Raw genomic sequence first — 26,416 nt, forward strand, 5'->3', positions numbered from 1 at the left:
AATCTTTATTTTATTCTGTTTTTAGTACTTGTTGTTATAGCGGCAACAGAAATACATCATCTGTGAAAATTTCAACTGTCTAGCTATCACGGTTCGTGAGATACAGCCTGGTGACAGACGGACGGACGGACGGACGGACGGACAGCGGAGTCTTAGTAATAGGGTCCCGTTTTTTAGGGTTCCGTAGCCAAATGGCAAAAAACGGAACCCTTATGGATTCGTCATGTCTGTCTGTCTGTCTGTCTGTCCGTCTGTCTGTCCGTCTGTCCGTCCGTATGTCACAGCCACTTTTTTCCGAAACTATAAGCACTATACTGTTGAAACTTGGTAAGTAGATGTATTCTGTGAACCGCATTAAGATTCTCACACAAAAATAGAAAAAAAAACAATAAATTTTGGGGGGTTCCCCATACTTAGAACTGAAACTCAAAAATTTTTTTTTCATCAAACGTGTGGGGTATCTATGGATAGGTCTTCCAAAATGATATTGAGGTTTCTAATATCATTTTTTTCTAAACTGAATAGTTGGCGCGATAGACACTTCCAAAGTGGTAAAATGTGTGTCCCCCCCTGTAACTTCTAAAATAAGAGAATGATAAAACTAAAAAAAATATATGATGTACATTACCATGCAAACTTCCACCGAAAATTGGTTTGGACGAGATCTAGTAAGTAGTTTTTTTTTAATACGTCAAAATACCCTAAATACGGAACCCTTCATGGGCGAGTCCGACTCGCACTTGGCCGCTTTTTACCCTTTGGGTACGGAACCCTAAAAATGATGGCTCATTGATTTAACTTCACCCTAAGGCGGTCTTCACATTGGATTCGTATACGCACGTCGCTCCGTAGTGCGAGCGGGACATAGCAATATACGTGCATGCCTGTCTCGCTTGCACACCGGAGTGAGGAACCGCATGTGTGATGATAACCGCTTCAAGTGGCCATCTGCAAAAATAATGATTTGCAAAAGGTTTCAAACTCCAATTAAAGTGTGAAAGCAATATCTCACTAGCTACTAGCCTCTTAGGTGCGAAAGAGACGAATGATGTTCGCGAATGTCAGGCACGGACCTAATAGAGTAAGACCAAAGAAAGTCTGCAGCGCTAGATTGAAAGTAGTTTTTAAAAATCAGTATGCGACAACACCACAGACAATGGATTAAATAGTCTTGATACTTGTGAAATTTCTACCATATTTACCGTCTATGAAAAAATTAAGCTGTATGCACAGCTTAATTTTTATGGTAATATTAATTTCATTCCAACAATAGATGTCACTATTAATATGTAGACATAAATATACTAATATTGATAAATAATATTGGGAGAATGTGACATTTGGCTTCATCAAAATTAATAAGCTTTTGTAATATAAGAGGGCCTACCGCGAACACCGAAGTTCTCAATATGCGGGCAGCTTTCTCTTTTACGCCCATTAAGGCGTAATTAGATTGACAGAGAAATTGCCCGCAATTTGCGAAATAAAGTTTTCGGAAAAACGAAATAAACCATTAAAACAATAAACATATATTAAAAGTAAATTTTAGCTTTAACTAGTAGGTACCCATGCCATGAGCATAAGCATCCATGGAGGTTGTGGGTTCGAGCTAAAAACCCGGCTAGTACCAATGAGTTTCTCGAATTGTTAGAGGAAGTTCATAAGTATGCCTACCTATACCTATTAGGTGTGTTCAATTTGCTGTGAAACCTTAGTCTAAACCAATATTATATTATCTAAGTAGGTACATATGGTGAAGTATTAAGATGTTTCCTTGGAGGATACAACTAAACGGAGTAGCCATTAACAGGCTTTCCCCTCTGTCGAAAATAGGCGGCCAACGGTCATACACAATGTATGGACTGACGTTTATCTGACATGGCTATTTTTACGTTACGCATACATTTGACGTTCCCCTCCCCCGCAAAAATCGGCAGACTGTTTTGTACAGAAAATTACAGACATGGCGTCTCCGTTTGATTATATCCTCCAAGGATGTTTCATTCCACTTACCCGTCATCAACTCCAAATTTTGTAAACATTGTCGTTTTTCAGCTTGAATCGCCTCGTGCTGACTTTTTACAAGTGTAAAATTATTCGTCATGCGGAAAAGTAACTCCCGCACGCCGATTTTGTAAGGTTTCACCATGTTTATTCCGTTCATCACAAAACACAGCGAATATTTAAACGAATTTGACAAACACATACCATAGTGCATGACGTTTACTGACTGCTAAAAAACATTGCCATATATAGTTTTTTAATTCGCTGTCAAATTATTGCGCTGCAGACTTTCTTTGGTTTGACTCTAACCGTTTGGCATAGCATATTGTTTATAGCTTGTCAAGCAAATCTTGTCAGTAAAAAAGGCGCGAAATTCAAATTTTCTATGGGACGATATCCCTTCGCGCCTACATTTTTCAAATTTGCCGCCTTTTTCTAATGACAAGATCTGCTTGACCAAGTATAATAATGGCGCTGTATACTCCGAGAGATTGTACATATGCACTTTTTGTAACTTTGCCCATGGCAAAGTAAAAAACACATAAGGTAATAAAAAAATGGTTTAGCGATATTCAATAACACTTTGGATTTGAATGATATTTTAGTATTTTATGCGTACGTTTGCGTGGCATGCGGGCAAAGTTAAATAGTTTATCGTCATAGTGTTTACATCTGATGAATGTAACCGAAGAGTATCCCACTACGCCAGCGAAATATGTTATACTAGCTGTTGCCCTCGACTTAGTACCCGTGGATTAGTATATTTTCCCCATACAAACTATAGGGGATGAATTTTGAGAAATCTTTTCTTAGTGGACCCCTAGACCTTATAAGTAACCTACTTGCCGAATTTGGACTTTCTAGTCTCAGCGGTTTGGGCTGTGCGTTGATTTAAGTCAGTCAGTCAGGTCTTTCACGTTTATATATATAGATTTTTGTATTTTCTTTTGTTATTGCCATTTTTTGAGCAATATTTAAACAATTATTTTAGCCTATCATGGTTTTAAGCGAGATAAAATAGATCAGTTAGATAAATTTCATGCGGGAAGTCTATAAAACCCCAAACTTATTAACAATGAAAACGGGTCAGTTTTTATAGAAAAATATAAGTGTAAGGCCTGAGTGGACGCTCGAGTTGGGTGTGCATGTTAAACAAATGCAAGCGTATAAAGTTGCCGTCATTAGAACTTGCAAACTATGTAAACAAACTGCCATATTGAAATTGTCTCTGAATGATGAATTTACTAGTGATGGGTAAGACTCTTACTTACTAAAATTAAAAAAACAAGTAGTTACTTATTTTTAATTTGTTTAATCACGATCAGAAGACAAATTGGTACTTAAGAATGATGTACTTATTGATGTATTTTACAACCGCGGCGGTAGGTACAGAGCGTGAGTTGGGTAGTGTGTAGCGGGTTTATATCACAAACTTTAGTCACAACACTACCCATCATAGACAATTGAAGAATTTAAAAGAAACAAAAACGTCATTCCATCAGGTCCTAATAACCTAACTTATGAAACCATTTTAAATTTTTAATTAAATATCCAAGATACAGTTATATATTTATGTATTTTACGGAACGGACCGTTTCAATAGTGTATATGTGTATAGTTTGAATTGTGTTTGATGGGGTAGTGTGAAAATTCAAGGAGAAACAGTCACAAAACAAAGTTACATTGTTTGTTTACATAGTTTGCAAGTTCTAATGACGGCAACTTTAGGAGCGGCCTTAGAGCACGACGCCACGCTGCTCGCCCCGCCGAACGCTTCGCTTCGAGCGTCCACTCAGGTCTTACACTAAGAAGTAACCCGTTTTCAATGTCTCATTTGAGTAAATATCAATATATAAATGTGTGACGGTTATTTGGTTCAACTGACGCTTTAGTATAAGTCCGAAACAAAATGTAATTAATGCTTTAAGCAGCTCCATGTTTTAGACGTAAGACGATAACTGTTTGATTGGAAAAGGTTCATGCTCATTTGTGGCTTTCCATTAGAAAAGGGTCCTTAAATTTCACCTTTCCACCAGAAAAACCTTATGTACATGGAGAATAAGGACCCTTTTCTGATTTGATTAGACACGTGAGTGCCGAGTGGTTAAGGTCAGGCTTAACCTGTAATTTATTTAAACTAAAAAAAATAAAAATAAAAAATATAACAAAAAACATGTGACTGTCTTAGTGTAAGGCCTGAGTGGAAGCTCGAAGCGGAGCGTTCGGCGGGGCGTGCAGCGTGGCGTCGGGCTCACAAGTGATTTGAGCAGCGTGCACTAAGGCCGCTCCTATACGCTTGCATTCAAACCTCAACATTTATTCAGCAAATAGGCCACAAGGGCACTTTTACACGTCAACATGGAATTTACATACAGCAAAAAAAAACACATCAACAATTATAAAATACAACTAAGCCGCAAATATGAAATCAAACTAAAGTATTACATAGAGATGTATAAAGTGTCTAAATGTTGAATTACAAAAAACGCTATAACAATAGTATTGAAAAAAAAAACACAAAGATACAAAAACTATAATCTAAAATTATTTTTTCTACTCCAGCACTTAAATGTGTCAATTAAATGACTGACAATGATATCTAAAGCAATGTCATTTGAATGCTTTGTCTATAGGCTCATAAGATGACTGCTAGCAGTCATCTTATGAGTATAATACAACTGCTTTATTTTTTTTAAAGATACAAGTTCCGATCTCGACTACGTCTCGTTTTGTAACTTCGACCCTTGAATTTTAAGAACCCTTATTATATCACTGTTGCATAAACTACTATAGAGATGTAAATGTCTCTAAGTGTCATCATAACTAAAAGATTACAATATATAGTAGTTAATCAAATTATCCTTAGAGATGTATAGGGTCTCCAAGAGTCAAAATCCTGTATACCTAATTAAAACATTCATTAAGAAAGAAAATGATAATAAAAATAAAATAGCATTTGTTTGACATGCACGCCGCACGCCCCGCCTCGCTGCACGCCCAACTCGAGCGTCCACTCAGGCCTTACACTTACATTCGCCATCAGATATGTATGAGTGACCAAGGTATTCACAAATAACAAAGCATAGGTACATTATCAAGTGCATGTTCAGATATTTTTGAGCAACTTGGCCGCTCCGATATATCTGATGGCGATTGTACGACTAATAATACGAGTACATGAATCTCAGATGTACCTCATTGGTCGAAATACCGAGTCACGTGGTTTTTTAATAACTTAAAAGTACAGCCTGAAGTGAAATGACACTGCCTGTCTTGTGACGAGTACGGGGTTCGATTCCCGTGCGAAATTAAACACAAATTGGCTGAAAATTACAAAAAAAAAAATGCATTTAGTCCATTAAGACTGCTTCATTCGGTATCATATAAAAATACACAAAAATACAAAGTAGTACTTAACGGTGAAGTATCGTGTTGTACTAAACTAGAGTATGATTGTAAAAATCCCCTTTTGCGTTTTGTGAAAAATGTATAACCAAGCTTGAAATGTACCATGCAACTTTGCCCACTATTTTTGTGCAAAAACAAATTCTAGAAAAAAATCAGACCGTCTAGCATGAGTTGCGTTCTCGCGCGACTCCATACATCTAGCGCGACTTCAAGTATGAACTCGCGCGCGAGAACGCAACTCATGCTAGACGGTCAGGTCATAAATATCTTCATGGTGTTTTTTCGCATAATCACATTTTTTAAACTCAGATATGTGACTTTCAATAATGTGAGATACAGGATTTGTGTTTTGTTACACATGAATGTGATTGCAAGTAACTTTGCCCACCCCTTGGAAGTCAATTTTGTGTTAAGACTGAGTGAATTTGTGTCAAAAATGTAAATTTGTGACTATATTATGAAAAGGGACCTTATTGTCGATGGCGCTTACGCCATTATTAACGATGGTCCGATATAAATACAATGCCGCGCGACGCTGTGCGGCGTAAGCGCCATCGACAATAAGGTCCCTTTTCATGGATAATGCCCCATTTGTTGAACAAGCTATGGGCGAAAAATATAAAAATGTCAATAGGGGGCCTAACTACAGCGTAATATGAAATCTAACGTATACTCGTCAGCCATGAAGTATTAGAATTAGTTAACTTATTATATGAATTGTTTTTGTTTTTTAATGTGTAGTATCAACAAATGTCTGTTATTGTGACTAGCCAATGTGTGGCGTTATCTATGAAAAGGGACCTTATTGTCGATGGCGCTTACGCCATTATTAACGATGCTCCGATATAAATACAATGCGACGCTGTGCGGCGTAAGCGCCATCGACAATAAGGTCCCTTTTTATAGATAATGCCCCATGTTTTTTGAAACTCAAGCGACAGAGCATTGTGCTGCGACTATAACGTACAGTCGCCATCAGATATATCGGAGCGGCCAAGGCGCTAACAAATATCTGAACATGCCATTATTGTCAAGGCGTTATAGTGCTTTTTTTTAAACTGTAAAGCGCAAGACATTCGTGCTTCTAATTTGGCTGCACGTCTTAAATAAAATTAAGAAATAGTCCGTTACAATGATCTCTCGCTTGTGGTTGTGGCTAAGGCAAACACATTAAAACCCCGGTTTACACTAGAAAGTCGCGCAATAATAGACGCGTGTAAACTAGGCAAAAAGCCCTTCCACACTATCTTACAGGATACAGTGTGAAAGGGCTTTTACCTTTATTTTTATCAGACCTGCGAGCTATATTATCTAGCTCTCATTTATTGGCTAGTATCAAATGGCTAGAAACGCAATAAGTCTATACCAAATGTTACCAAGTTGCTAAAATTCACTCGTAGCTACATTTTCCACTCATGTTAGCAACTTGTATACATTTAGGATAGGTAAAGTACGGACGCTGAGAGCGAAGAATTTCATATATTGACACTTATTGCCTGTTACGACGGCACGCGCATAATATAGCTGTCTCGCTCGCAAAGTGGCATTGACCGCAGGCATGAGCGGAACAACAATATAACTACGGGCTTGCGATAGAGATAGGTACAGGCGGGATGTACGAAATTCTTCGCATTCTTTTTTCGAAAAAGTAATGACCCAATGTCTTGGAAGTAAGGCAGACTTTCAGTCTTTGATATATAAGGTCTGATTTTGCTTGATAAGCTTAATTTCCTAGGCTATTAGTTATGACTACAGTTTGTCCTAAAAATAGGCCAATGGGTCTTACGAACTTTAAAACTCATTGCGTTTCTATTCACTTCATATTAGCCTGATTTGACTGTATTTTTAAGCATCAATTTATGTCTGATATCAGTGCTTTGGTTATAACTAGAATTCTAGTTTGATGTCAAAATGAATTGTATTTAGATCTAAAATATCAGTTGGCATCATTTTGTTATAGTTTAGTTAAAAAAAATGTTTAGTCAAATAAAAAAAACTTACCAGTTTAAAACAAAAAAAACTTCATGTCGTTAAAATGCAGATAGAAGTTTTTATAGGTAATTTTTTATCCGAATCAAGTTAAAACATTTCGAAAAAAATTACAGAATTAGATTAAATCTGAGAGGTTCACATCCCTAGTGGCAAGACTTTGCAACAAGAAGTCGCGGGTTCGAAACCCGGCTTCTACCAATGAGTTTTATATAACTTACTAGCGACCCGCCCCGGCTTCGTACGGATTAACAAATTATACATAAACCTTCCTCTTGAATCACTCTTGTCTATTAAAAAAAAACCGCATCAAAATCCGTTGCGTAGTTTTAAAGATCTAAGCATACAGACAAACAGACAGACGCCGGGAAGCGACTTTGTTTTATACTATGTGGTGATATACGAATGTCATTTGATGTTTACCAGCAGTTCACGATCATTTCGGTGAAACAAATGATCGTGAGGAAACTGTAGGTACTAATTCCAATAATGCTTAATCCAATAACGCCTGCGCCAATGACAGCTAACCGATATGATTCCAATATGATATCGGTTTGTAGTCTGGTCACAGAATAAATACCTGATAGTACTAGGTACAGAAGATTCACTCTCTAACAAGCGTCTATTACGACAGATATGACCGCTAGGTGGCGCAAGCGCGAGCAGGCGTCCGTTCCGTAGCGGTGCGCGGCAACTACTATGGCTAGACACCGAAATTGGTGTGGGCCGCATGTACTTGTAGGTACTTGTAGCGACGCGACGAAATCGCGGAGTGAGCCACGGCTGGTCAGGTGCACGTTCGAACTGGCCTTTTATTTGTATTACGAGGGGCGTTCAATAAAAAGTGAGAATGAGTATGTTATATACAACTTTTATTAAATGTTATTTTATTTTTCGACATAGTCACCTTTTAGCATAATACACTGAGTATATCTTTTTTCTAAACTTAAAATTCCATTTCTAAAAAAGGTTTCATCTTGAGTACTTGAAAAATCTTGTATTGCAGCGACTACCGCGTCGTCGTCTTCAAATTTCTTGCCTCTTAGGTATTCCTTCAATCTCGGAAATAGGTAGAAATCACTAGGGGAGAGGTCTGGTGAATACGGAGGATGCTTAAGGATATCGAACCCAGCATCACGTATTGCAGCCATTGCAACGGCGGACTTGTGTGCCCGTGCATTGTCCTGATGGAACAACACAATTTTCGAGAGTTTACCTCGCCGTTTTTCACGGATCTAATTGCGCAATGTTGCTATTTGTTTGGCATATAAAGAGCCCGTAATAGTGGCTCTATGCTCGAGATACTCAATCATTACGACCCCTTTACCATCCCAAAAAACAGAGCCCATGACCTTACCGGCAGATGGGCCCACCTTGAATTTCTTCGGAGTTGGAGATGATGGCCTTTTCCATGTCATAGACTGCAGTTTCGTTTCAGGGTCGTAATGATGGAGCCATGTTTCGTCCATTGTTATAAATCGCGCCAAAAAAAGTTCCCGGTCTTGCTGTATCAGGTCCAAAGCTTCTTGACAAATCTCGACTCTAGTTTGTTTTTGCGTGTCAGTAAGCATTCTGGGTACCCAACGCGCTGATACCTTTTTCATACCCAAGAGTTCATGTAAAATATTATGCACGCTCCCCGTTGAAATCTTTACATTTTCAGCAATAAAACGAACCGTGACACGACGATCCGCCAAAACTAAGTTTTCAACTTTTTTCACAATTTCTTCAGTTACTGCTGTAGTAGGGCGTCCGGAGCGGGGGTGATCCATGGTCGATGTTCTTCCACGTCTAAATTCGGCGCACCAACGTGCGACTGTCGAATACGGAGGAGCATTAGACCTTAAAGTGTCCCGTAAATCTAAATTGACTTGGTCCATAGAAAAAAATTTCAAACACAAGTATTTGATAACGGCGCGCAGTTCAATTTTCTCCATTTTCGCTAACGTACTCAATAGCATCGCAAAGAAATCGCCGTATTTTTTTTTTAAACAAAGAACAGTTAGTTTTTTTTTCATGGCAATCAGCTAGGTAGATTAGCTTTGTCGGCCAGTATTTACTTTCCTAATATTTAAAGAGTTTGCATCTCATTCTCATTATATATTGAACGCCCCTCGTATATCTGTGGTCTCAATGTATTATTATTGCCTCGCTTCCGCTAGTCTTCAACAAAGCGTTGTTTTATCAAAATGCCTGTAACTTTCTACAAAGTTCCTACTCAGCGATTATACCAAAGGTCACTGGCCCAGTTCTCACCTAGATTATATTCATAAACTCCCATATTCCAGTATTACTTGACCCCTGACTTCATACTAACTGTAGATAGCAAAGGAGCAAGTTCAGAAACGTTTTGGTACAGAGTAAAATCCCAATATTTCTTGATCCATACCTCCGTACTAAATAGTAGCAGTAGTAAAACACTTTATTGTACAAAAATCAGAACAAAACAGGAAAAATAACATTCGTCATTAGTACGAAGGCGAACTTATCCCTTTAAGGGATCTCTTCCAGTTAACCTTTGAGCAATAAAACTCTAAATATAGGTACCAAGGGGTCGTAGGTTATACTGGTTTTTGTATGTCGGTACAGTTGATAACAACAGTCATTAAGAATGATGAATGGTGTTGCTAAATCGCTTTGTTGAGCGTAATTTTGGGTACAATGGATGAAAACGATGTCGTCCGGGAAGCGAGTCATGGTAATCGATACGCGGTTATTACGCAGTTTAACCTTTTGGACGCCAATGACCGATATATCCGCATCGTAGGTTCAACGCTAAAGACCGATTAATCCGTCACATATCGCAGAGCAACATAGACCAACGTGCATATGCATAAAGTTCAATTTCAGTTTTGACCACAGAACATATTAAAGAGATTAGAACGGCTATCGCGCGCAGTTCGTATCGGAACCGGTGTCGCCGCTCGTTTCTCTCCACATTTCCACATTTCTCGCGTAACGGTAGTAAAAACTTGTGTGCGTGGTGAATGGATACGCCTCCTTTAGTCAGATTTGATGTCTGGCTTCTTAATCTGAACGTTATTGTGGCGCAAAAGGCATGTTTACGTTTTTCGGTCAGCGCGGGCGAGTACTAGCATGCGAGCGTCTGCTCATAACCGGCGGCGACACGTACCCTGCTCGCATCGCCATTCTACTTGTTCTGTGGTTTTGACACTTCGGTGACGTGGCGTCAGCGTGACAGCTTTTGTGTTTGACACGTCGAAAAGGTTATGAGAGAGCCATCGAAGTTACGCCCTGATTTCCATTTTACAGGCGACTGGTCTGGCCTAGTGGGTGACCCTGCCTGTGAAGCCGATGGTCCTGGGTTCGAATCCCGGTAAGGGCATTTATTTGTGTGATGAACACAAATATTTGTTCCCGAGTCATGGATGTTTTCTATGTACCTTAATAAGTATGTATTTATCTATTTAAGTATGTATATCGTCGCCTAGCACCCATAGTACAAGCGTTGCTCATTTTGGGGCTAGGTTGATGACAAATGATATTCACGTGACTATTCCCGTACATTATTTAGTGTTCGATTCGCGTTTTTAGGGTTCCGTACCTCAAAAGGACAAAACGGAACCCTTATAGGATCAATCGTGCGTCTGTTTGTCTATCCGGCCACACCTTTAATGCATTTATCAATACAGACTTACAGACATTAAATAATAAAAGACGGCTTACCTATATCAGGCGTGGCTCACTCCGCGATTTCGTCGCTTTGCTACAGGTAGCTAAAAGTACATCCGTTCCACGCCAATTTTGGTGGCTAGCCATAAGCCGCGCGTGGCGCTGTCGCCACCTAGCGGCCATATCTGTCCTGATCGTGATAGACGCGTTTTTTTAGAGAGTGAGTCTTCTGTACCTAGTACTATTATTTATTCTGTGCCTATATCTCGACGGGCCTTGACATTTTGATATTTATTGCGCCTGTAAAGCGCATCAGTTATAAAAATGCACTTCGCTTTATATGCGCGCACGTAAGCTTGATACGCATAGACTAGGAATCCTCTAGACGGAATTTAGAGCAATTATTTCATGAAACCGATGCTGCTAAAAATACTGGGGTGCGGGGGACGAGGTGAGCGAGTCCCGTGCCGTGATTGGTCCGTTCAAAGACACGGACGTCACACAAAGACACTGACTCGAAGATGGAGTAAAACTACCGTATATTTGTGGCAGAGGGGGTAGCGCTACTATGCTCAGTCTAGAGGATGTCTTGTCTGTGCTTGATACGTGACGCCATTTTCTTTTATGGTTCGTTTTATGTTTTTAATACCGCGATTGTGAGAGCGTAGGACGGTAAGCCGACGTCTAGCCTATGGATGTAGTATACAGAAGGCTATACAAGTATACGCGTTGCCTTAGGGCTCATTTAGACGGCGCGCGAACTCGTATACGATTTTAGTTACATTGCGGACCATTGAGGTTACATCAATTCAGCCGGCCGATCAAATAACGCAATGTAATGAAACTCGCATGCGAGTTCTTGCACCGCCTAAGGCTAAGGGCTGATTTAGACGATGCGAGACCTCGCATGCGAGATTCAGTACATTGCGGGTTTTGATCGGTCGGTTGAATTGGACGTAAGCAACAGTCCGCAATGTAACTTAAATCGCATGCGAATTCACGCGCCGTCTAAATCAGCCCTAAATGAGCCCTTACGATACGAGATTGGTTATGGCCTTTCTGAACGTCACCGATAATCGGATGCGATGTGCAATACATTGCGGCATTTGATCGATCGATTCAATTCGTTGCACCTACTTGGCCAGCAAGTATCTAAAATCGCATGTCATTTGTTGCAACGACTGTGGAAGCCTTTATAAATAATTTTAACGGAAATTCGAGAAATAAAAAGCTGACAAATTGCACTGCATATATGTATTTTAGTATTTTTCAATTAAATTCAATTCATTGAATATTAATGTAGGATATAAAATATTATCGGACATAGACTTTGACGCTATAATAATAAGAGTCATGATACTCATGATGTTTGCACTTAGGGCTCATTTAGACTATGCGAGAACTCGCATGCGAGTTTCATTACATTGCGGGTTTTGATCAGTCGGTTGAATTGGACGTAACCAACCGTTCGCAATGTAACTAAAATCGCATGCGAGTTCGCGCGCCGTAAATCAGGTCTTAATCTCGCAGCACATACTATATGGGGTAAAAGCTTGTATAAATGTATCAAGGGTCTTTAAGCCCATGTAATATATTTTTTACTGCATGTCCTAAGCGGCAGGACGAATTAAAAAATTGGGGGAGATTAAAAAACATCGGACCCTATGATTTTTGAAAATGCTTAAGCGTGATTAGAAATACATACCTAGTAATTTTAAGAAATCGGACTTGACTACATATACTTAGTAAGTTTATTAGCTATGTACAAAAAGATGGTACATTTTTTTCGATAACAAGGTGATGCCATTTAAAAAAAAACAAAAAATGATTAAACTAACTTATGATATTATAAAGAGTGCAACTAAAAGTTACTTTAAAAATAGATATAAGTTAATGTAGGTATGAATAATAGTTTTTTTTTGTATATCTATGTACCGAAAGTGGTTAGACGTTGACTTATATAAGCTATATACACGATGGTGTACATAATACAGCTAGAAAACTGTACATACAACATTGTACATACACTGTAAATACACTCGAGATATATATTTAATAATAATATAAATTTGATTCAAAGAAAGTTTTAAAAAATAAATTGAGAAAAAAATACAAAAAAATAAATAAAGACATACAGTGAGTATGAAGTGGAAAAAGCAATTTTGTCTTTTATTATGTACCCTGTTCCCTTTCAGCGACGTTAAAAAAATATCTGAAAATAGTAAAAAACTTGTTTTTTTCTTAATTTTTGAACCACCCCGTTAAGTATGAATTAAGTAAACTAAGTACAAATAGTACAATAAATAAAATACAATATAATTTACATGGTTAATTTTCATAGTTGTGGAGACTAAGGGGAGAGGCCATTGCCCAGCAGTGGGACACTATAATTAACAGGCTAAGAAAGAAAAATGTAGGTAACACAATGGAAATTATTAACTTAGACTAATTACCGGTACTAAGCTAATTACGTTTTTTTTTGAAGTTCGGGCGTCAGTTGAAGGACCATTGATTGATCCTATATTTGCAGTGAAAACTTATTCACATTTCCATAGGTACATTTTCCTATAGCCTCGTGCCGCCTACCATACAAAACTATAGCCAACTACCTACTTATTTCTGACTTTTCTGAGCGTATGTACATCCTAATATACATTGGGCGGCACGAGGCAAAAAAAAGATATACCTATAGCCTATACGTATATTATTCCTCAAGAGAATACCTACCTACTTCGAATATTCCCACCTCCGCTCCGCAACGCTCCGGTGAACTATTCAAACGCACAAGTTCGGTAATCTAAGTAGAAACTGCTTGAAAACTTGAAAGGTGGGTTATCTGCTCTATATGGTAGTTGGGCACGGAATATCTTAATTACACTTAATCCAGGTAAAGTGTATCGTAGAACGTTTTGGCAAACAAGAACGGTTGAAAACTGGGAAACTGAAGTTGTTCTAGTGAAAATAACGGCATATTAGTGCATGGTATAATAATATGTATACTCCGCCTGGTACTCTCTTCCGACCACGTGACTGACACAAGCCTACGTCATGCGACAGCGCTATTATATAATAATGTGTAATAGTGCTATATAAAGTGGCAATGTTATTGTGACGTAGGCTTGTGTCACTCTGGGAAAGAGAAGACCATGTTTTATTAGACTGGGCATAGTGCTTACTCGTAGTGTGCTTAATTTGTGGGTGTCAAACATATATGAATAGGACTCTGAAGTTGAATATTAACGAATATTTCTACGTAAGTACCTGCTTAGGTACTACGATTAATGTAACGACACACAGAGCTATGTCAAAGCAGAGTAGGCGTCCATAGGCTACGGTAACTGCTTACCATCAGGCTGCCCGTATGCTTGTTTGCCACCGATGTGGTATAGAAAAAAAAGAGTAGGTACCTACAAAGAACACGAAGTGTAAGTGTTGTTTATACGCCATAATTTCATAGAAGTTTGATGTTTAAATTAACATTTGCACTGCGTGTGCTATCAAAATCGTTGCAGACTTATCTTGGTCTAACTCTACGTGTTTTTAAAGTCAAGTCAAGGTCAAGGGGTCAAGTTTGTTACTAGGGTCTGTGCGGAAAGAGAAGAGTCACGATTTTGATAGCACACGCAGTGCAAATGTTAATTTAAACATCAAACTTCTATGAAATTATGGCGTATAAACAACACTTGCACTTCGTGTTCTTTGTAGGTACCTACTCTTTTACATCCACGCACGCCTACATTCCACGACTCTTCTCTTTCCGAACAGACTCTAAACTGTACGAGGGGCGTTCAATAAAAAGTGAGAATGAGTATGTTATATACAACTTTTATTAAATGTAATTTTATTTTTCGACATAGTCACCTTTTAGCATAATACGCTTAGTATATCTTTTTTCTAAACTTAAAATTCCATTTCTAAAAATGGTTTCATCTTGAGTACATAAAAAATCTTGTACTGCAGCGACTACCGCGTCGTCGTCTTCAAATTTCTTGCCTCTTAGGCATTCCTTCAATCTCGGAAATAGGTAGAAATCACTAGGGGCGAGGTCTGGTGAATACGGAGGATGCTTAAGGATATCGAACCCAGCATCACGTATTGCAGCCATTGCAACGGCGGACTTGTGTGCCGGTGCATTGTCCTGATGGAACAACACAATTTTCGAGAGTTTACCTCGCCGTTTTTCACGGATCTCATTGCGCAATGTTGCTATTTGTTTGGCATATAAAGAGCCCATAATAGTGGTGTGAGCATTTCTAAAATTAAATATAATTATTATTTTTATATCAATGTAAAAACATACTAGTTTATTTTGAATGTAACTTTAATTGGCGAAAAATAGAGGTTGCGCTGGCAACACGGTAAAAGTGAAGCTACGACGGTTTTAATCTGTGGGGGGATGAAGAAACTAACGGTCAAGTGTCGGGAAGTTAACAGAAGAAAATATCGAAAAGGCTGCTATGTAAAGGCTTTGATTATAGTTTGTATATCTTTCAATAGTTGTTTTATTTACAGAGTTTACAATCAGAAGTGTAGGACGACTGAAAACGCTCATCATCGCTTTGGTATGTACATTTGAATTCACTTGTAAAGGAACTGTCATATTTGCTGTGACATACATATTTGGCGCAGCGGGCTCAGCACGGTTCCATTTTTATCCACTATCACTATGCCCGTCACTTTCGCACTTACATACTTGTTAGAACGTGACAGGCATGGTGATAAATGATGAAAATGCTACCGTGCTACTAGGGCAGGGAATAAAACTTAATCGGTGTTATTTATTTAAATCTTAATTAGATAAACTGAACTATACGTTACCATCGGCAATTCATGATTTCTTTTATTTTATTTCTTGTATGTATTGGTACGTTTGTACTACGGCAAGTTAAGTGCTGACCTACCCACAATTCTATCTTTCTTAATACGTGTGATATTAAATTTCTAAACAGAGATGATATATAAAAATGAACCTAACGACCTTACGAATAAGGTTTCTTTTTATAGATTGCGTAATTGATAAAAGTCTTTGAACTAAGAGATTATTTTACAGATTCGTACCTATGTGTTTTTTTTTAGCAGGAAAATACGTAGATGTTGTACGTATGTAGTAGAGAGGGCTGAATCGGTACTTTCGGTTTCGGTATTTCCCGGGACCAAATGTATGCATGGTTTGTATTGTAAGCAATCGATCGAATCGATTAATTTGGTTTTGAATGAATACATTCTGTTTGGTTTGGTTATACACATACATTGCTCTTTTAAAATATTATTTGGGAATAATAATTCTTATTTATACACATTCAATAATGGACTAAAATAAATGGTGTTTATTGTTTATTTGTCTCATTGTCACAATGTCACTACAATACACTGTAATCATACGATCTTCGATACTGTAATCATAGTAGTTTATTATACTTACGAGTATCCTAGCCGTTTAGCATAAGTGTTTACAGGTTATAAAAAAAAAAAAGGTGAATTTTATTAGTATTACAATGACAATAGAACTCATATTCATTCGCAACTTTTAAGTATTCAGTAAGTAAAAATAATGCAAACGGCATCATTATAAACACAGAATGAAGGACATTTTGTAATTTTGCTTGCGCTCGCGTGTTTGTATGTAAGTGCACTGTTTTAACGCAGTGTCGTTGCATTCCATCTTGCTCTTACCCATTCAGACAGGTTACACGTTTTTTGGCGGGCGATCGATAAGTTTATGTACCTAATGTACTAAAGAACGGAATCATCATTTTAAGATGCACGATGAATATCTTATGGCATTTTATGCATACCTAATACTCTAATATTGCAGTTTAATAATCTAGTTACCCAATAAATTAGGAATAATAATATAAATCAAATAAATGGCCGCGCTTTAGGCCAATCATACACTCTTGAAATATAGTTTCGTTGTAGCCATCGGAATGCTGTACCTATACATTCTATATCTAGTTTTGATAAGCAATTGAGCATCGTCGTAGATTATTTAGTGTGTGATTTATATGAAACTAGCGACCCGTCCCGGCTTCGCACGGGTTAACAAATTATACATAAACCTTCCTCTTGAGTCACTATATCTACAACAAAAAAACCGCATCAAAAACCGTTGCGTAGTTTTAAAGATCTAAGCATACATAGGGACAGACAGACAACGGGAAGCGACTTTCTTTTACACTATGTAGTGATAAATTCCAATCAAAAACTTGAGTTTGTATTATTTAAATTATTTCATTGAAAATTCCAAAATCAATAGTGAAAAACTTCAGCATAGCTATTTTTTTTTAATCTTAATTGGCGCCAAAGCAAACGGACGAAAAAAAGTTAAACAGTTCTCGCTGGCAATAAAAATTGCCTAAAGAAACACACCCATGATAAAATGAAATCTACTGAAATATTAATATTAAACAATATTTTGAACATATATATATTTACGTCAATCTTATTTAGTAAATTAATTAAATATTTGCATTTGTAACTTTTCTTAAAAGTAACACCATCATTGGCATAGACAAGATTTTGCTAAAAACATTGATCGCTATTTTCATGACCTTGTTGTTTACAAACTGATGATGATGATGAATTAATGCTGTACTTAATAAGTTGGTTTGTCACTCGAATATAATGTTAATTATATATATTTTATTAGCAAAACATGCAATATCCATACTTCAATTACATAATTCCACCATCTTTTAACATATTGTCATTATTCTTACATATTCCTATATTAACTACCTAATTTTTTTCCACAAATATACTAAAACGAATTAATTATGTATTGTATGAAAATAGACATTGTCGTTATATCCGGTGTGGATAGTGATCGCTAGTTATGAGTACGTTTTCCCAATACCTGATAAATAATCAACGTAAGTCGTAAGAGCTTAGGACTCGGAGTCCTTCAATAACTCGTACTGCTAAGAAAACTCGAAGACATATTTACTCGTGATAAATCTGCGTCGTGCACTAGGATCAGAAGAGGGGCGCGTATTAGACGCCGTCACTCGTCAGCGTCACTCATCTATTAGGCATTCAAATTCACGCTGTATGGGCCGATGTCGATCACGGCACGTTAGAAGAGTACGGCGTACTCGCCGAGCTAGTACTAGTTTACCTAGTACGTGTATTTCCAATCGAAATACTTATACGACATATTTTTTTTATCAAGGAGATAACATAGAAATATACAGGGAACGTGTAAGTACAATAAAATGCACATACTTATTTCAATACAGATGTATACTCAAAAGTGTCTCACTGCGAACACACATACCATGACAGAGAGAGGTTATAGTTATACATGCTGAAGATAAATTATTTTACAATGTTAAAAATATTAAGTATTGTCTTGTATACCGAGAAAAGACAATTACATGTGTAACAGGAAAATAGGAACTAATTAAAATAAAATAAGTAACTGCTAGAATCACTGGTAGATATAGATCTATAGACGATTATAAAAGTTAAATTGTTAATAACTTACGCCTTGAGAAATAATGTGGCTATATTTATAGAATAAAAATAATTAACTAAAATTATGCATGCTTGGCATATTAAAAGAGGCACTCGTAGTGAAATAAACTTTTTTTCAAGTTTTTTGAAATAGTTGCCTTAAACTGGGCGTGAGATTTGGAGAACAGGTCAATTTCATTTAGGGATTTGTTGTAGTAGTTACATAGTCTGTGTATGGGTGCATGTTTTCCAGAATTAGTTCTGGCTTTAGGGAGGCTAAAATATAATTTAGATAGGAGTTGAGGGCAGTCAATATCGTCAACGCAAATTTCTCTCTACATTACAACGGCAGCTATCAAACGTATGTCGTGAAGGGATAGCATGTTGTGTTTAACTAAGAGCTGATCATATGAGCAACATGGAGATTTCATTTTGATGTTGAGGCATACTCGAGATAAGATCTAACTAAAGACTGAAATAGGCGCGCGTATACGCGTTACATTACGATTCCTAGCATTTGGTATGATTTACTAAGAACGTGATTGATATGGGCGTCCAATATCAGTTTTGTATCGAGAATGAGACCCAAATCACGTATATTTGGAACTGTTGGAAGTGGGTGCTCATTAATCATGTATCAGTTTTGCACAATGCTACATGTTTTTTTGTAAATATATTACATTAGCTGTAAGCCAAGAATAGCCGTATATTGAAGGTAATGATTTATAAATTCAATAAATAATCACAGTAAAAATAGCTTCATATGTTCGCATGACGTTATACACAAATTCGATCCATGCGAAAAGACTTTGTCTACCCAAAGACTGGCTCAGAAAAGTAAATGAAACAGCAGCTATATATAAATGTAGTGATAAGCAAGCCACTTTTCAGTCATTTCCAAAACTAACGGCCTTGCAAAGCAATGGTACGAGTATGAAGGTCTGTCAACGGTCAAAATTAAAAAATATGCAAGTAGGCCTCAAGGGCTCTTTTACAAGTCAATACAGCATTTACAGTAACATCATATAGTGACATGAAAAATACATAGCAACATTCATAAATACAATAGCCAATAACTGGGTAAACATTATATTATAATAATCTTAAAATAAATAATTACTACAATATAACAGAGAGATGTATAGTGTGGTTAATAAATTTAATTATACGTACATTAAATTTGAAGATGTAATTGGTCCTCAATGTCAGAGTATTAATACTAATAAGATTTGGAGGTGTAAAGTCTCTCCAAGTCTCAAAACGAAATTTATATTAAATAAATCGAGTCGAGCCTGTTAAGTCTCATAAACTAACGCTACAGAATTAATATTCGTTGAATGGCAACGCAAAATGTCTCATAGTTTTCTAGATGATCGTTATTATGCTGATAGGTTTACTGAAATGTTGGCTATATGTACTAGGACAAGCAGACGAGAAAAATCTCTCGAGGAATAATTTTACAATAAATCCAAATTAGTCAGACGTTGCAAGATACTGTACACATGGCATTTAAGACTTCAACATAAAATTAAATGCTCCGAATCTAGAAATATCGCGCCTGATTGCCTTAAAATCTCCACAAATGCACTTAACTAGGACATTTGTCCGAATAATGTTGGCGGACGGAAAACTTGATTCCAAGTCAAAAACGGCCAATACCATAATACTAAGAAAATAATTTAATAATGGTAATTATCTGTCAGCTCCCACGGCTCATATATGAGCCAGAACGCTTATGGTGACGTCATATCGTGGGATTCGACAGGTTAAATAAATAGGTATAGAAATTTACAAACTTATAACTAGGTAAATATAAATATCTAGGGTATTATATGTTATTAGGCCATAGGTACCCGGCTAAATGTACCTAGCACGCTTGTAATTAAAAAGGTATGTAGTACAGCTCAAAATATACAAAGTAATATTTATAAAAAAAAATGTCTACATTAACGATAAAATTAAAAAGGATTTATTGACTTAAGTAGTGAATGCTCCGTAATAAAACAAAGTTCAATAGAAGAATTGAATCTAAAAATGTGTACAAAAAATATTCTTATATTGAAAGGAATCGCTTTAGGTACATTATAAGCTATGGGCAGAGTTTATTTCGATATAATGGTAGATCTCGTTAGAATGGAAACAGAAGCACATTATGTTGTTTCCGCACAGTATTTGAATACGGATCTGCTAGTTCGACATAATGTCACAGAGATGCCTAAAGTAAAAGTTTACAAGACTAGCTCAAATCGGGTACATTTTTCTGAAAAATTAGAATTGGATAAAATTATTGTATACTTACGTCGAGTACGTTACATTTCTAAATTTACAACAGGACAATTTATGTACCCTGAAATGTGTTTCTCAGAATTTATGATTTTGCCAGGATTTTATCATATTAACGATGGTTTTGAGCAGATCCTGGTGATGTCTTTATCAGTCAAAACGTTTTACAAAAAAAAAGACAAGACTTCTTGTGCGTGCTATAATGGTACCAATTAATATAAAAACAATGCAAAATCATAACCCTGATAAATGTGTGGTAAATTCATTGATTTATCAAATTGTCACTGTTTTGCGATCCTAAATAGACTTGTATGTCACATTAGAAATGCCAAATATGGGAGAAGACTAAACATGAGAAAAACAACAAGGTTTGTTAGACTTAATAGGCTACATTTTATCTAGTCAAATCAGCTTATTTGTTAGAGTTGTCAAAAACGATTTGCTAATATGGAATGTATATGAAACATTACACAATGACGTAACAACGGTCAACTCACCTACTTTTTACATTTCTATCCGATTTATTAAATAGAGATTGTGTTTACAATAACGCTATCTATGTTTTTCTAATAATTAACTGGTGCTTTATTTCGCGCACGGTGTGAAATAATTTATGATTTATTTTAAGTAGAGGAAATATCCCTATTAACGAGTTCAGGGATTGTTTTTCATTAAATTTAAATGAATTGGGTATGACTAACGTAACGCTAGCCCTCAAGAAGGTCCTGTCCTAAATTTAGAAGACTGTAAAAAACAAAAACTTGTTCTGTTCTAGCAAATGATCTATATCGAAATATGTATCAGCATTGATGAACATGCTAAACGAAAATAACAAAAGTATCTATCCACTCTATCCAGTGGATGCTTCAAAGACATGACCTTTTCATCACCAGGTGGCCAGGATGATATTGCTAATAACACTATCGATCGTAATGACAACGATATTGAACTGACTGAAGATGAAGACAATTAAGTACATTTAAAATTTAGTAAAAGTGATATATTCCACTAATAACCATTCTTTCATGTTTTCCTTTTCATTAAAAAAATGTTTTTCAAATAGCAAAGTCCTATTCATAGTGAATGTTACAACAACAAAAAAAAACAGTTGCTTTGCCTTGCTGACTCATGTCATTAATGGAAATGAAAAGTGTTAGTAAAAAAAAAAGGAGGGGTACTTATACGAATGATTAGATTACAATAAGCGCAGTTTGCGTTACATGCAGTGTTTGCTATGATATTTAATACATTAAAATATATAATACAATATATTATTATTCATTAGTTTAAATTAAAGAGATATACTGAAATATGCCGTGTAATGCGGTGATCAGTGATAAAATGAAAATTAATGTTTGTGCTGAAATATGCCGTGTATAATGCGGTGATCAGTAAGAAAATAAAAATGAATGTTTGTGCTGAAATATGCCGTGTAATGCGGTGATCAGTAAGAAAATAAAAATGAATGTTTGTGCTGAAATATGCCGTGTAATGCGGTGATCAGTGACTAAATAAAAATAAATGTTTGTGCTGAAATATGCCGTGTAATGCGGTGATCAGTGACTAAATAAAAATAAATGTTTGTGCTGAAATATGCCGTGTAATGCGGTGATCAGTGATTAAATAAAAATAAATGTTTGTGCTTAATATGCCGTGCTATATGGAAATTAATGATTAAATGACAACGAATGTGTCTGCTGAAATATACCACATACTGCTCAGTAATCAGAATTATTATTTAAATTTAATTTTCATTCTATAATTACAGGTTACGTATTCTAAAAGAAGAGCAGCAAGCGCCATTGAAGCAGACCATCGAGAATAGAAGAAGAGGACTTTATTACGATCGATTTCTATAGAAGTAACCATTGGATAATTAAATTACTTGAAAATTTTCAATATTTAAATGGTTATTCAGTTTTGAATAATATTGTTTCACACAATTACATATTTGATTGCATGGTACCATAGAGTATAGAGACATACATCGTTGTGAATGGCCGAAACGGAATAGGGACATTCCGGCTAACAGGAAGGCCGTCTGTGAGCATTTCTAAAATTAAATATAATTATTATTTTTATATCAATGTAAAAACATACTAGTTTATTTTGAATGTAACTTTAATTGGCGAAAAATAGAGGTTGCGCTGGCAACACGGTAAAAGTGAAGCTACGACGGTTTTAATCTGTGGGGGGATGAAGAAACTAACGGTCAAGTGTCGGGAAGTTAACAGAAGAAAATATCGAAAAGGCTGCTATGTAAAGGCTTTGATTATAGTTTGTATATCTTTCAATAGTTGTTTTATTTACAGAGTTTACAGTGGCTCCATGCTCGAGATACTCAATCATTACGACCCCTTTACCATCCCAAAAAACAGAGCCCATGACCTTACCGGCAGATGGGCCCACCTTGAATTTCTTCGGAGTTGGAGATGATGGCCTTTTCCATGTCATAGACTGCAGTTTCGTTTCAGGGTCGTAATGATGGAGCCATGTTTCGTCCATTGTTATAAATTGCGCCAAAAAAAGTTCCCGGTCTTGCTGTATCAGGTCCAAAGCTTCTTGACAAATCTCGACTCTAGTTTGTTTTTGTGTGTCAGTAAGCATTCTGGGTACCCAACGCGCTGATACCTTTTTCATACCCAAGCGTTCATGTAAAATATTATGCACGCTCCCCGTTGAAATCTTTACATTTTCAGCAATAAAACGAACCGTGACACGACGATCCTCCAAAACTAAGTTTTCGACTTTTTTCACAATTTCTTCAGTTACTGCTGTAGTAGGGCGTCCGGAGCGGGGGTCATCCATGGTCGATGTTCTTCCACGTCTAAATTCGGCGCACCAACGTGCGACTGTCGAATACGGAGGAGCATTAGACCTTAAAGTGTCCCGTAAATCTAAATTGACTTGGTCCGTAGAAATTTTTTTCAAACGGCAGTATTTGATAACGGCGCGCAGTTCAATTTTCTCCATTTTCGCTAACGTACTCAATAGCATCGCAAAGAAATCGCCGTATTTTTTTTTAAACAAAAAACAGTTCGTTTTTTTTTCAGGGCAATCAGCTAGGTAGATTAGCTTTACCGGCCAGTATTTACTTTCCTAATATTTAAAGAGTTTGCATCTCATTCTCATTATATATTGAACGCCCCTCGTAACTTTGGCGTCCACCTTTTTACATAAATACTCTACCTACCTACCGAAAGAAAAAAAAATAGTTGTCTACAGTATCGCTGTCATTGATTCTAACCTAAATCGCATCCAAAACGTAAGTATTGTGAACAATTTTATAAATGTGATGTGTTAAATGTTTACTTTGTGAGTGGATACACGTGCTAGAAACACTGAAAGAATGCTTCGGCTGATACGAGCCTGAAATACTGCAGAAAGAATATGGGTCAAGAAAGAGCGTCATTTCCGAGGTAGGTAAGTGATTTCTTTGATCCTGATTCAGGAATTGTTAGGAGTAAGTAGTTATGTGAGTAGGATTGGTCGAAGTCTTCGATCAACACGGGCTTCCGACAGGTCGGAAGGGATAGGCCCAAGCGATATCTTGACATTCAAATCATTCTGCCGATTTTCGCGGGGGGGGGAACGTGCACACAGTCGCACTTCTCACACACTTGCATACAAAATCCAATCTGTAATGACGACACAAATACATAGAAAATGACACCCTACACAGACAAATCTTGCACACCTCGATCTGTTTTTGTGTACGGACGAGTCACAACTCACAAGTGTCACAACACGCACACTAACACATTTTCGTCAAGAGATGAGAAGTCGGATTTGTTGCTCGACCGATCCGCAATTTGTACTGGGCGAGAAAAATCGATAAATCCAGCAATTACATGAGACTAAAATATAATAATTGTGTTTAAATATAATTAAACGTATGACATGTAAAAAAAATATTACGTGTGAAATGTAACACCTTCTTTTTGTGAATTTGATGTCCCCGACCTCTTTTTTACAACAAAAAACCGAGCAATTAGGCATTTTTTCTGCTGCTGTGTTCACTCGCGCGTCTGGACTCGGTCTAGTTAAAAATCCGAGCGCAACTAGTTTTATTACCCGCGCTAGATCAGTTGATCTTGTACCTAGGCTGAGGGGAAATAGTGCGAATGCCGCATCCCTTCCGTGTTGATCGAAGGTCGAAGTGCATAATTGCTCACTCTCAAAACAACCCCTTGCAGAATTTGGGGAGTGCGACTTTGAACTTCGAATGATTAAAAACGTGCTTGCAAACGTCTGATGAACCATTTAGCGTACGATCGCTATCGTGATAGAGTTAGTGTAAGGCCTGAGTGGACGCTCGAAGCGGAGCGTTCGATGGGGCGTGCAGCGTGGCGTCGAGCTCCCAAGGGATTTAAGCAGCGTGCACTAAGGCCGGTCCTATACGTTTGCATTTGTTTAACATGCACGCCGCACGCCCCGCCCCGCTGCACGCCCAACTCGAGCGTCCACTCAGGCCTTACACTTAGACCAAGAAAACGATTTTGATAGCACACGCACTGCAGTGCAAGTGTTATTTTAAACGTCAAACTTCTATGAAATTATATATGAGGTATAAATAACACTTGCACTGCGTGTGCTATCAAAACTTCAATCGGTCTCTGTCGCACTATAATATGGAAGAATGATAGAGACAATATTAGCGTTTGTCATCTTGGCTATTAGCAGGGCCGGATTAAGCATGTCGGGGCCCCTAGGCAGTGCAATGCTCGGGGCCCCCTTACAGTCAATTCTACATACATAATGTTCAGTTGTTCAGTACAAGGATGTAAGTTTGCGATTTTAATTTAAATCTTCAGGTGTCAGTTGAGCCGATCCGAACATGCCGAGCGATGTCTTTTTCGCTCTTATTGCGTGGACATAAAGCTTTTTTCTATCACTTTTTGCCGATTCCTTTTTGCGTCAAGTGTGGGGAGAGCCCTTTTTTTTCTCAATAGGTAGTTAAATATTTTGCCAGGCTGAACAGCGATTGTCCGACCATAAGACCATACGCCGAGCCACATGATTAAAATTAACCTAATAATATAGACTTTCCATGTTTAAATGACACTTCATTCACCAGTGAAGCTAGCATGTAGGTACAGAGTCAACCTGAAAAGCAGCAAAAAACGCGAGCGCAACGAGCGCGAAATTTTTTGTGAAATAATTATGAAAGCGTGTTAAAAAGGCCGGGCCGGGCCTAAAAATCCGAAGTTCGCCAGTGAGGCGTGCTTTCATGCGAGGTCAAAGCCGTGTTTCAGAATAAGCTCAGCTAGAGCACAGACGCCAACCAATGTCCATTGTATTAAAAAGCGAGGCCGCAGGCCGAGCTTGGCGCAGCGAGGCCAAAGGCTAAGCTGAAGAAGAGGAAATTTAGAAGACAAACCAAAAATTGAGGTAAAAAGTGAGGCTGAAGGTCGAGCTCATGTAGCAATCTCCACTTTACACTGACATTCCATTGATGAGGTTTTAGGCCCTCGAGAGCCTGAAATTCGAGCTCGACATTACAGACTTTAAAAGAACAATAATTTACGTTCATAATCATCTAATGTTTCTGTGTCTGAGAAACTGATATTGGACATTAGGTATGAGTAGGTATGTACTATAATTTTTTTTTATGAATTTTGGCTATTTGGAACAAATATTTTTT

General features: G+C 37.3%; 1 long non-coding RNA gene across 1 annotated transcript in view; it reads right to left on the minus strand.

Annotated features, from left to right (window-relative positions):
• Positions 1-478: 478 nt before the first annotated feature.
• The window catches only part of LOC134657987 (uncharacterized), a 220,218-nt gene continuing 194,280 nt past the window's right edge, over positions 479-26,416 (minus strand). The window contains exon 2 of the long non-coding RNA XR_010097667.1: positions 479-701. This is a non-coding gene — a long non-coding RNA (uncharacterized LOC134657987). The remainder of the gene's footprint in view (positions 702-26,416) is intronic.

This window comes from Cydia amplana, chromosome 21 (assembly GCF_948474715.1).
Source record: "Cydia amplana chromosome 21, ilCydAmpl1.1, whole genome shotgun sequence".
NCBI lineage: Eukaryota > Metazoa > Arthropoda > Insecta > Lepidoptera > Tortricidae > Cydia > Cydia amplana.